General features: G+C 49.6%; 1 protein-coding gene across 5 annotated transcripts in view; it reads left to right on the top strand.

Annotated features, from left to right (window-relative positions):
- BAZ2A (bromodomain adjacent to zinc finger domain 2A) overlaps nt 1-12,918 on the top strand; it is a 66,296-nt gene that overhangs the window by 7,375 nt on the left and 46,003 nt on the right. The window contains exon 1 of one of the 5 annotated variants that reach the window (XM_035103546.2): nt 11,389-11,613. The exons of 3 other annotated variants lie outside the window; for them this stretch is intronic. The gene's annotated coding sequence lies outside the window, so the exon portion shown is untranslated. Of the gene's footprint in view, nt 1-11,388; nt 11,614-11,879; nt 11,981-12,918 lie in introns of those variants that run through there. One more of the 5 variants, XM_035103577.2, reaches the window with a different exon arrangement.

A 12,918-nucleotide genomic window follows, 5' to 3' on the forward strand; every position in this document is an offset into this window, starting at 1 on the left:
GCAGGGCGCGCAGCCTCCAATGGCCTCCGGGAGTTGTTTGTTTGTATGCGCGCGGGTGTGGGCGGCTGCTTTCACCAGATCCTGTGACACACAAAAGCGGAGGGGGGGGGGAGAGAGGGACGGAGGGAGGGAGGGATGCAGGAGTTTCCAAGCCGCCAGGGAGAGAACCAATCTAGATCTGTCCAGCCCACCTTCGTCCTTAGAGACCACCACCGACCACCCACCCAGGAGCAGCGCTGGGCGCATTTCGCAGGACATGGGAAGCGCAGGCCGGCGAAGCTGTTGATTCTCGCTGATCCCACCCCAGCCATCTTCCCAAGCCTACGGCCCCCACTCCCACCCCCTCATGCTTTGCTTTCTATCCTCGGCCCCGCCTGTATCCCTCTCTCTCTCGATCCTCCGAGGGAGCGAGGAAATAGATGGCAAGGCAGCGGCGTGCCCCGAGGAGGAGGGCGGTCGGCTTGTTGTCTGCAGAGTCTACGAAGCGGGTGGCTGAATGATGCGGCGTGGGCGGCTGGAGAAGAAAGCGCTCTCTCTCGCGCTCTCTCTGGGGGGGGGGACCCCAAGGGATCACGCCAGGAAAGAGCCTCTATGAAGGATCCCCCCCTCCACTTACAGGAGGAGTGTCCACCTCGAAACTGCTCGCCTGTGCCTCAGATTGCCTCATTCCTTTTATCCAGACGTTCACTTCTCAGCTTGGGTTCTGTTCTGCGCTACTTGCCCGGCCTCTGTCTTCCACACAGACCCTCCAAGGGTCCCTGTTTTCCAGGTAAACAGTCCCGGATTTTCAGAAGCTGCTGCGGTTTCTGATTGGATCCCGGAATGTCCTGCTTTTCGTTGGGGAAAGCCCCTGTTTTCATTGGAGAAATGTCGGAGGGTATGATGTCACACTCGGGAGGACTTCTCCATCTGCTAAATGGGCATAATACTCTGCCCTAGGTTTCTAGAACTAGTGACACAAGAAACCTCCCTGGCATTTTTGCCCTCCGCCCTAAACTTTTGGAATTAGCCTGGTTATAAGCCTTTCTCCAAAGCTTTAACTTTTCTAGTACATGGAGGTCATATACACAGACATGATCCCAGTAATTCTTAGCAACAGCCCAGGAGGCTGGGTCATTACTATCACCCCTGCATTTCAAATGGAGGAAAGCTGAGGCTTTGGAGTACAGCGACTCCCATAAAGCCATCTGGTAAGGCCATAGCTGAGTTTGAACCAAGGACTCCCCACAGACAAAGGATGCCTTTGGTCTCTGGAAGGACCAAGACTGGGTTTTAGCCGTTCTCTTCCATTTGGTTCCCTTGCATACATTTTGGACTACAACTCCCATCAGTGCTGGTTGGGAGTGATGGGAGTTGTAGTCTAAAACGACTGGTGGGCACCTAATGGGGAAAGGCTCAACAAGAGGGTCTCAGAACAGGAATCCAGGTTTCTGCTTTAGATCAGCCTGACCCTAGAAAAGGTGAAGAACCTCAGGCTTGGGAGCCAAATACAGGCCTCACTATATCTGACCTTTGGAAATCTTCCCAAGGACACAACCCTCACTGGCCCTAGTTTGCAAAAAAAACAAAACCAGTGTTTTTGCCTGGCTGCATTGTGTCCTTGAACTCTGACAATGCCTCCTGCTTGTAGAAGCAAGCCCACTGTCCAAAGTTCAAAATTTACATTTGTTTCTCCACCCCACTTGTCTCGCCCACCACTAGCATGTGGGGAAGGTTGCTCAGAAGGGAGTACTGTACTGTCCGTAGGCTGGGGCAAAAATCTGATTCCCCTTCTGTAGAAGATGCCTCCTTCTCACTTGGCGACCTGCAGTCAACAAGGCCACAGGTCAAAAGGGGACAGACAAGGGCAGGCCTTGCAAAGAGTATAAAAATTCAGCAGCTCCTCTGCTCTCTCAGCAGCCAGAGGAAGCATGCTGTGTCTTGTCTAGTCATATTTCAAACAGTGAAAATTCAGACAGAAAAGTTGTTAAGGTTTTTGGGCAAAATCGCTTTTAAAAAATGCAATTCTTGAGCTATTTCTATGGGAAAACGGCACTGCCGACTTGGGCTGCCATACATCTGGATTTTCCTGATGTCCCAATTTGTTTTATGTTGCAGAGAGGAGGGGAGGAGATCTAAGCAGCTGTCAGATTCAGTGTTCTGTGTGCATTTTGTAGCACTTTCCTCTGAAGAGTGGCCCCCTTTCTCCACCGTTACAAGAAATTGCAGTCTGCCCCAACATATTATTGTGGGTAGGGAGGCTGGCTCACACATGCATGCAACGTTGCTTGATTTCTCGTCGCTTGTGACTTAACATACTGACCTCCTTCAAGCATGGAACGAAGCTGCAGAGCCTTCCTGCCCTGCAATGGCCTGCAGCACCCACTCAGCACCCACATATCAGCTACAGATGCCATGGAAAAGCACAGAAAGCAAAGCCTACACACATAGACACTTAGGTTTTCATATGTTCTGGATTTCATGCTGGGTTCCAGAATGCATGGCAAGTCTATGTTTTACAGGTTTATGCGAGTGGGACTATCCTTTGCAGGTGTCTGCACTTAAAGTGCAGTCATTAGGGTCAGGAGTAGCGACACCATACAACATTGGGAGCAGGGCCTGTAGTGCAGCCCTGCAGCTCAGTCCTACATAGAATCATAGAACTGTAGAGTTGGAAGGGACCATGAGGGGTCATCTACTCCAACCCCCTGCAACGCAGGAATCTCTTGCCCAACGTGGGGCTCGAACCCACGACTCTGAGATTCAGATTCGCATGCTCTACCGACTGAGCCATGTGATGCCCCATCCTCTGACATATGCCCAACAGAGGGCTTTGATGTCTCAAAGCTGAATGGAGCTCCCTGCAGAAATATTCTGCAGCGAGTTCTGTGATGGCTCATTCAATTTCACACTCTCAGCTCACTTCTTGAGGAACATGTGTACCAGTAGGGATTGTTTATGTCTGGAACGTGGTTGATCTGTGCTTTTCCTCCAGATGATCTTGGGTTCCAGCTTCCATCAGCCCAAGTTGAAATGGCCAATGGTTTAAGAGGATGGAAGTTGTTGTCCCACAACAGCCGTAGGTTAGCCATCCTTGATCCATGTGATCTGAGTGTCTTTCAGCCAGGATGGCACTGAACATATAGGACCAACCACATGAGGACAAACCACAATTAGCCCTGTGGAAGAAGCCTTCCCAGTTCTTATGAAGCAGCATGCAAAAATTTGCCTCCACAATGGAGCTCAAGGCCACTAGGACACAGACCAGAGCTCAGGCTTGCTTAGCTTCAGTGAAGTTGCTGCTTCCTTTGCCTTTTTACTACCACGTCATGGCATAATGGTGATTATGAATTATTCAGGGGCCCGGTTTACAACGTCTGCGGGCAGGAAAAGAAATGGCTGGCCCTGGTGAAAAGGGCTCTTGTCTCTCAATGCTTAGAAATAGGTGTGCAGCTCTGTGGGTGATAGAAAAGATGGAGGCACAAAAAGATGAGGGCAACCTGTTAGGTTACCCATGTTAGAAACGCTGAGCCTCTTGATGTCCAAAATCTGGAGCTTCCAGGAAGGACTCGGCAGTTAGGTAGCTGGTCTGCACAAGTTTAATCCTTTCTTCTGGCATTAATTCCCTGCTTGGATTTTGATCCATAGTCTCAAACCCCTGGGTTTTCCCTTATTCCTCTAAATTGCTTCTTCCCCTCACCTTTGTTCCACTTCCTCTATAGGTTGTGTCCGCACCAGTGTTCATGTAGAAGGATGGGTTGGTTGACCCTTGGGAGGATCTGCACTGCAGCCCATCATAATCACTGGTACGGTGGCTGCTTTGGGGTGTGCACTTGCAATATTTTGCTGCCCTACACTGTTTCTGCATTTCCAGGTAGAAAAAAAAACCCAGAGCCCTTCCTTCCACGTCCTGCTCTTGAGCAAAGTAGACACGCAGCTTTTAGCCTGTGACCTTCTCTGTGCAAGGACCATGTCTTTGCCACATGGAAATGTATGTGGTGAACCAGGTGTTTTTCTTGAGATCAGGTATTCCAGAGAGAGACTGCAAATAAGTTTAGGATTCCTGGATACAGATCTGATGGAATCTAGAGTGGCAACAAAATAAAGCAAAGCGAGGAGATTACAAGTATCCTTTCTGGAGAAGAAACGATGCGTCCTCAGTGTTTTTTATTTCAGCTTAAATTTATCTCATTTGCATCCTGCCTTCCCTCTAAAATGTTGTGGTATTGTGCATGAAGGTAACCCATTTTACCACCACAGCAACCATGTAAGGTCAGTTAGATAGAAATTTAGCCCAAGTTTAGCCAACGAACTTGATGGCTAAGGATTAGAACCCAGGGTTCAGTACTCTCACCTACTGCATATATTGCCTGGTTCTCAGCAATCCTTAAAACAGTCCTGCATGGTAGGCCAGTATTATTATCCCCAGGAGGGCACTGGGAAAGAATGGCTTGCGAGTTGTGAAGCAATTATTCACTTGTTCACCGATAATTCTTTCTGGAACTGGCAACCTACAGGGCGATCTATTGAATCTAGCAGGAAAAGGTAAGATAAACACCGTTTTTGTACAGATCTAAATATGTTGTCACAGACAAGTGTTGGCAAACAGGCATCTCGTCTCCATCCAAACACTGTCACACTTTTGAGTCACAGCATGGACAGGCATATATTTGTGGGGGGGGGAGCAATGGGGTTTTCTCCTGCATCTGTTTTGTGTTTCCCTCTGCCAGCCAGCCAGCCTGCCAGCCTGCCTGCCTCTCAGATCTGTTCCATCCCCCACTCTACGCTAGAGAACGCAGGAAGATTTCTGCAACTCACTCCATAACCTACTTTTGCCTCCAGCAAAGGAGACGGGCAAATTTCTCTTGCTTCGCTCATTGGGTTAAAAGGGATCTGAGTGCTGGCTGCTTTTGATTTAATGGGCCTGTCTGGTTCATCCCAGCACCCCCTGCAGGGAGTCTGGTTCTGGAGGTGCTGGGCAGACTGGGATTATTAGCGGCAAGTGTTGAATGGCCCCAGGCTGGAAGATGAGCCACTGTGTTTTCACGGCTAGAACTACATTAACTGCATGGGAGAGGAAGTATTTGGATGGTGACATCATGTAGGCGTGCATTCCTAAAATGGCTGGATATCCCTTGTTTTCCCACCCACAAGGTCACTGGAACCCTATGCAGCTAGGAACTGGGCGCTGGCTCGGTGTTCCTCCTACAAGGACAGTACCCTTGTCTCTGTGTGATGTCTGAATGACTGAGGGTACGTTGTGTTGTTTGCTGTTAGCACCAAGACTCCAGAATGTGCCGCACCTCTGGAGAACATTCCTGTCAAAACAAAATAATTGCATGTCTGTCCGAAAGACTTGGCCTGTAAGTTATCGTATTTTAAGCCTCAAAGCTGAGATTTTTTTGTGCTGTTGACCTTTATTTTCAACAGCATGGCTGTCCCGAAATAGATGAAATAAAAAGAGAGAGGCACGTTTGTGTGCGCATAGAGTGTCTTTTCCTCATAACTGAAGCCACCGTCTGCCACCACTTGGTCAGCATTAAGGGCGGGGGCTTATAAGAACATTAGAAGAGCCTGGTGGATCAAGCCAATGGTCCACCTAGTCCAGAATCCTGTTCTTACAGATGCCTTTGTGGAAACCCGGAAGCAGGATCTGAGCACAGGAGCACTCTTCCACTCTTGTGTTTTCTAGCCACTGGTATTCAGAAGCATTGCTACCTCTTTGTGAGGCAGATGACCATTGAACTCAATGGGGTTTACCTTTAATAGATGAATGAGATTGCATTGCATTGCATGTTTGGGGTGGGGAATGTAGGGTATCAAGTCAAAGGTTATTTGTTGTTGCGACCATCCTGGTCATTGCAACCAAAAAAAGGGGGGTATTATATGCCTGGCGTGCTCTGGTCCATGGCGTCACGAAGAGTCGGACACGACTAAACAACAACATTATATGCATGCTGTGCATAGAATATGCATAGAGACACTGTTAAAATACAGTGATAACCAAGTTATACATATATAAATTAAATTTCAAACCTACAAAAATAAGTTTCTATATTACATTACCGATCAGTCTTTACAGTCCACCATATTGATGAACGTTCTCAGTTTTGGGGCTGCAACCGCAAATCTTGCAACTCATGAACTTACTGGATCCAGACAGCAAATATGTGATTCACTCAATCATCCATATCAGGCATCTTACACAATAGTTCACAAATGTATTTCGCTCTCAGTTCAGAATACATAGGGCAGTATAGTACATAAGGGTATAGATGCAGGTATAGTCCAGATTAATAAAAAGAAGTGTTGATTCCTTTAACTTACTGCTAGTGGATTACGATTTTGAGAGCTTGGATTCCTTATTGGAGTGGAAAATACATTTTTAACACCTTTGTGTTTTGTGGAAGCGGGGAACAGAATGATAGTGTGTGTGTGTGTTTAAGAAAAAGAATAATGAGGGGGCTCTTCTTTCAGTTCTCCAGCCCCAAGAAATGTGATGTTTTGCGTTCTTCAGCAAATGTTTCATTTGACTAACCATTGACATCAGTCTATGGATACAGTCCAGGCCCCAGGACCTATGTGGTAGGATTCTATTAAGCTGCGATCGCTGGGGTTGATGTGAGTTTTCTTCCAAAACATCTGGAAGGCACAAGTTGGCAAAGGCTGTTTTAAAAGCCTCGTGGAAGTTGCTTGGTGGGTGGAGGGGGCGGTACATTTGCAGGTAAAGGATCTCTCCATAAAGGCTTGCACCCAGCCTTGAGTGGGCTGCAAATACTGGCACTGATTTCAGCAAAGCCTGCAGAGCTACTGTGAGCCTGTGATAAGAGGGAGCAGCAGGCAGCGCTGTGACCCTGGAGTCTCCCTCCTTTTGCTGACGGCGTGAGACCTTGATGAGAGCGCCGGGGCCGTACCGCAGCATATCTGTGCCTCAGTTTCTCCATCGGCAGAGCACAGCCAAACCCCTAAACAATGATTAATTAATGACTGGCTTCCAACGCTTTGAGGTGGGAGGCTGAGCTGAGGCTAGATAACAATGATGAGTTGTTTTGCTGCGTCTGGCTGACTCAGCTGCCTGGATTCAGCACAGAATGGAGCTAATTGGGAACTGAGGAAGGTTTGTTCTGTCCCATTCCTCCCCTCCCCCCCTAATATCTGATCTGTGTTCCCTATAAATTCTGGATTTCCCTATTGCCCTTTCTGGGCAGGGTGAGAGCACATGGATGTATATATTTTTTCTACCAATCTCTTCTGTTGTTTGTGGTACTGTGTGTGTTTGTGTTCTCCCTGTGTCCTCCATCTGCCCTCCGGTGTCTTTCCCCCCTGTCCTCTGGCTCAGCTTGTCCTGCAGTCACAAGGGATGTAATTTTTGGGTTCTGTTGATGCTGGCCTCTGCATCTCAGAGAAGGAGAAGCTGGCAGGGCTCCGGCAGCTCCAGTCTCCTAATAACCACGAGTGCTGCAACGCCAGAGCTGGCAGGGAGTGGAACGTATCTGCACAGGGGAGAGCACCGCAGCTTTGAAGGCCCAGCATACATGTCTTCCGTTGTGCGGGCTTGTCAGAAGCTGTTCAGAGTATACCAGCCCTGAAAGATTTGCTAGCACTTCAGCCTGTGAATTGTGTTAATCCTAGAACTATACAGATCAGAGCGCCACGGCACGAAGTGAAGCAACCGCCCACAAAATTGCAATTGGGGCTATCAAGACTTCAGTAACTTGGAACTCAGTAGGGGAAGTTTAGCTCCCATCATTTGCTTTAAAGCAGCACACACACACACACACACACACTCTTTTCAAAAGGTTGAAGCACTAAGGGGATATAAGCAGCCAAAAAAGAAAAGAAAGAAAAACAAAAAACACATTGGAGGAAATTGCACAAGGTTGCGAGACTTGACCTTTCGTAGCACGAAATTTAGACACCTTCCCCTATATGTCTTTCCCACAGCTACAGTTTGATACATGTCATTTTTCACCAGTATAAAATGTTCATCTAAAATAAAGTCACTTGCCTTTATTAGGACTAACTAAAATGTCAGAGGGCACACAAAGCCGCAAAGGCACATTAAAAAGAAAAAAGCATGAGGAACATCATATAACCACAAGTGTAGTGAGAAGAGTGGAACAAATAATCTCTCATTCACTTTTAGAAAAGTGTGCTGAGACAAATATATGCTAACGGAACTCCCAAGCCCATGGTGAGTGTACATTTTAGGGGAGACTGGCACATAAACTTTTTTCCCTTGGTCACATCCAGAGATGGCGCTTATAGGGCAGCAGAAGATAATGCTATAACTCCTGAGCTGAAGAGTCAGCCCAAAGAACTAATAATATGTAGTAGAGTGCTCCATCACCAGCCTACAGAAGTTCTTCCTCATTGTTTTTTGGACTCAGGGTGCTGACCCCTGTAACTTGGTAACTACACCTTCATCCTCCTGGCATCAAAAGACCTATCCTGTGGCATTTGTTTCCTCCATCGGTTTTTTTATATGAACACCCCTCACCTGTCACTATACTTCCATCTTGCCTTTTGTCTGACAAGTTGTTTAACACCCGTTTCTATATTTCCACAATGACCCCCAAAATAGGTCTCTTAGCAGTCAAAGGTTCTCATCCTGGGCTCTCTCTGGCTTTCCCTTTACCCTCCCACAAGAGAGCCTCCCATTTATTTCTGTGCAATGACATCGAAAAGCATGCCTTCCCTTGCGACCCCCCCATCTGTGCTTTAAGGAGGCTCTTTCCCATGTGCCTTTTGGCAGGTGAGGTTTGCTCAGCCCTGGCATGAGGTGGAACCTTCTCCATGGTCTGTGGAATGTCCTCCTCACAAGTACAACAGGTGCTGAAATTCCTATTGTCTCAATTCACAGCACAGTATTTGTTTGCTCAAGTATCTTAATTATCTTAACTCTTTGGTGGGTGATCATTTTAGTTTTCACTGGGGTGTTGTTTTTTTAATAGCTGCACCTGTTTTGTATTTTGATGAATTTGCTTTTTAATTGACTTGGTTGTTGTAATTTATTTTGGATTGTAACCTGCCCTGGTATTGGTATCAAGGAAAGGTGGACAGTAAATTTAATTAATTAATTAATCTCACTTTGTTGCCGTCCATGGGCGAAACAAGGAGCTGGGTCATTCTTCTAATTTGATAAGTATCAACCATCTTCCTTTTAGTCTTGTTGCTCCTTCGAATGAAGGAATCTTTCTTTACTGTTGGTAGGCATTAACTCAGCCTATTGCCACTTGCCTCTAGGTGACCACAATCCTACCGGTAGTAAAAGCCATTCCAGCAGCAACAACACCCCTGCCCAGCAATATGAACCTTCTACACTACAGCATCCTTACTCCCATCTTCCTAGCCACTGTCCATGCTGACACAAAACCCACAGTCATACCCACATCTAAAAAATGAGAAGCTACTATTGTCATGTAATTGGGCTCTCCCTCCCCCATTGTTTTAGCATTGTCCCCCTCCATCAACCATGCCTGGCTCAAAAAAATTAAAATCACTGCTCCTCCCTCTCAACTAGACCAGAAATGAGGAACCTGTGGGCTACAATTATCACTAAACTTGACCATTGGGCATGCGTGCTAGGAGCTGGAGTCCACCAATGTGGGCTTGGTGTCTCCCACCCCTGCAGTAGATACTCCACACCAAACTAGGGCTTTACCCTGAAACTTGTTTACAGAATGCAGGGGTGCAGCCCTTGAACAGGTGAAGTTAACAACAGAGAGAAACAGAGCTGGATCACACAACGGAGCACATCATTTGCTTTCCCAACATTTGACAGTTTGATTTGCAACTGTATCTTCAATGTTTACATGGCTTCTCCCTGTTTTATCCCCATAAAGCACACATTAGGTTAATCCCAAGCTAGAGTTCAAGGCCGGGTTTGGGTTCTGAAAAAGCCAACCCTCTAGCCTCTGCACCAAGATTGCTGTGTTTAAAGTATATATATGAGTAGCGTTTAACCAGTGATGGTTCATTCACACATGCAAATCATTGCAACCGCTGCTGTGTTGTTCACCAAGTACAGTGGAACCTCAGTTTATGAACGCCTCGGTTTACGAATTTTCAGTTTACAAACGCCGCGGACCCATCTGGAACGGATTAATCCACTTTCCATTACTTTCAATGGGAAAGTTCGCTTCAGTTTATGAACGCTTCAGTTTATGAACAGACTTCCGGAACCAATTGTGTTCATAAACCGAGGTACCACTGTAATGTGAATGCAGATGGCAAACCTGTGTAGGTAGACACTCTGAGCAGGTACAGTGTGCCTATCCTTAACCACTCCTGTCCCACCCTAGCATGGAATGAGAGGACGCTAGCCCAGAAAGGTGGCATACAAATGCTTAAGCTTGTGTACATATCATACCTTTAAAGCACACTCGCCCCAAGAATCCTGGGAACTGTAGTTTGTTAAGGGTGCTGGGAATTGTAGTTCTATGAGGAGTGAGCAACAGTACCTAGGATTCTTTAAACATAAGGTGTACATTCAGCTCAAGGGCGGCTCACTTGTGTCCCTCCAGGTGTTGCTGGACTACAACTCCCACCACCCCTTCCCATTTACTCCCTTGCCCTGGGTGGTCTAGTATTGCAGCTCAACAACATGGGTTAGCTACCCCTGACTTAAAAGATAAGTCATTTTCAAAGAGCAGTAGGAAGCAACCTGATACTGAGCCAGGCCAGGTCGGTTGGTATTGCTTGCTCCTTCAAGTAGCAATGGCTCTCCTCAGGGTTTCACAGAATTGTAGATTTGGAAGACCCTGGAGCTAAAGCATCCATGACCCTTGGCCACCCAACCTCTTGGTTTTATAACCTCCAAGGAAGGAGAGCCCACAACCCCCTGAAGGAGGCCGTACCACTGCCCAACAGATCTTCCTGGTATTCTCTCTCCTTCCTTGCAACTTGAAGTCGCGGGTTTGAGTCCTACCCTCCAGAAGAGCAGGAGAAAACAAGCTTGTTCCCTTTTCCACGTGGCCAGCCCTTGAGACGAAGGCAGGAGGCTCTTCTTCCCAACCCTACTGGAGAGGCCGGGAATAGAACCCGGTTCCTCCTCTTCCATACGAAACGTGGACATCCCTTTCGCCCAGAGCTGAGTTGTACGGTGTCAGCAGAGGAAGGTCTTTTTCTCCAATTCCACCCACCCCTTTTGCAGGGGCTTTCCCTTCGCTTCCGCAGCCAACTTTACCCGCTACGCCTTTATGCATCTAGTTACGTGTTTGTTTATTTGGAGGGTCCCCCGCCTAGGAACCCCGGTCGCTCCCCCTCCCCTTCCCCTCCTCAGAAGGCGGCGGCGCTGCTGCGCTTTGCCGGGTCAAGCCTTGGCGGTCACGGCGGTGGCGGCGGGGCGCTAGGACCCGGCGGCGAGGCGCCGCAGCCTACGACGCTCGTCCCGGCGCTCGCTCGCTCGCTCCTTCGCTCGTTCGTTGGCTGAGCTCGGCTTCCTGGCCAGAGACGACGACGACGGCCTCGCCTGGTGCGGCTTCGGCCTGCGCCACCCTCCTCCCCTCGCACCAGCCTCAGCCGGTGGCCGCCGCCGCCCAGCCTTTCCCGCTGGCCATGCTGCGGCGCGGGGTCCGACCCTTCCCTCAGCGCGGCGGGGCCATGTGAAGAGCCGGCTGACACCTTCCTCAGGTGAGGCGTCCTGAGTGTGAGGTGCGCGCGCGAGGGGTGGGGGTGGGGGGTGAGGAAAAAGAGAAGATAAGCGGGAGAGATTTACGCGGGGCTGAACCAAAATGCGGACGGCAGGGGGGGGGCACGCGCAGGCGAAGGTGCGTGTGTGGGAAAGACGTGGCCCCTGAGGGGGAGCTGAGAGAAGTTTGGCCCGAGTCGTTGTGAGGGCGGCGGGGGGGGGGAGCGAAGCAAGTTTCATCTTAGGTGGGGGAGGGCGGCCGGCGGCGGTTGGTTTCCCTCATTCCGCTCTCCCGAAGTGAGGGGCGAAGGCCTAGTCAGGAGAGGAAGGCAGGGAGTGAGGGAGGACACGAAACCCTCCCGCATTGGGGTGAGACAGGGGGCCTCCTCATCCTCCCCTTCCCCTCCCCCCCACCCACCCCAAAAGCCCTGAGGAGAAAAGAGGCTCCTTCGGTGCGGGAGGAGAAGCCCGTTGCCGAAGACATAACGCCTCCCGGGGGCTGCGCGTGTTCGAAGCGCCGCGCCAACTTCTCTCAGGAGTCGTGTGGGGACGACGACGACGGGCTGGAGTTGGGAGCAGGCCCCGCGGGGCACCGGCTCTCGCCCTCACGTTTATGTGGCTGGGCTCCCGTCTTCCCCAGCTCGGCATGGCGCGGTAGTCGAGGGGGAGGAGGAGGAGGAGGAGGCGGCGGCGGCTGGCGAGTCCCGGTATAGAGGCAGCATCGAGCGAGGGGAGCGTGGCCGCAGCTTCCCTTACCTCCGCAGGCGAACTGAAGAAGGGCAAGGCCTGGCCTTTGGGCTGGAAGCGTTTGGGTTTTTGCTCCCGGGAGAAGAATGGCGGCGGCGTTGTTCGCTGTGGCTTAGTGTATAGGAGGTGGGAATTGGTTGTGTTTTAACTCCGCTTGGAAGTTGGGGGAAAGACGACCTGAGCGTTTAGTCGGGTGCCCTTAGTTGGCCTGGAGAGAGTGGCGGCCAGTTTTGCGCGGCCGCTCCCTGCGCTCCAGCTCTTCTTCCATGGCGGCGAGGAGGGCTGCAGGTCCTTGAGTCTAGGGAGATAAGGCTGTGGAAAGTTGGGATCTGTGGGCTTCGCTAAGGATTCCACTAGACTAGATCGAGGAGAAGAGGTCGCTCCCTTCTTGGGAGTAGGGACGTGACCCGGGAATCCTAGCTTCCCTTTAGGTATATCTAAATTCGGTGATGCCGCTTGGGGAGAATGGTTTGTAAACAAGGATGCAGATACCTGGGAATCTTATTAGCACATACACAAGTCATTAATATCCTGAACAGGGCTGGTGTTTGGAGACAGAA

Source organism: Zootoca vivipara, chromosome 2 (genome assembly GCF_963506605.1).
Source record: "Zootoca vivipara chromosome 2, rZooViv1.1, whole genome shotgun sequence".
NCBI classification, from domain to species: Eukaryota; Metazoa; Chordata; class Lepidosauria; order Squamata; family Lacertidae; genus Zootoca; species Zootoca vivipara.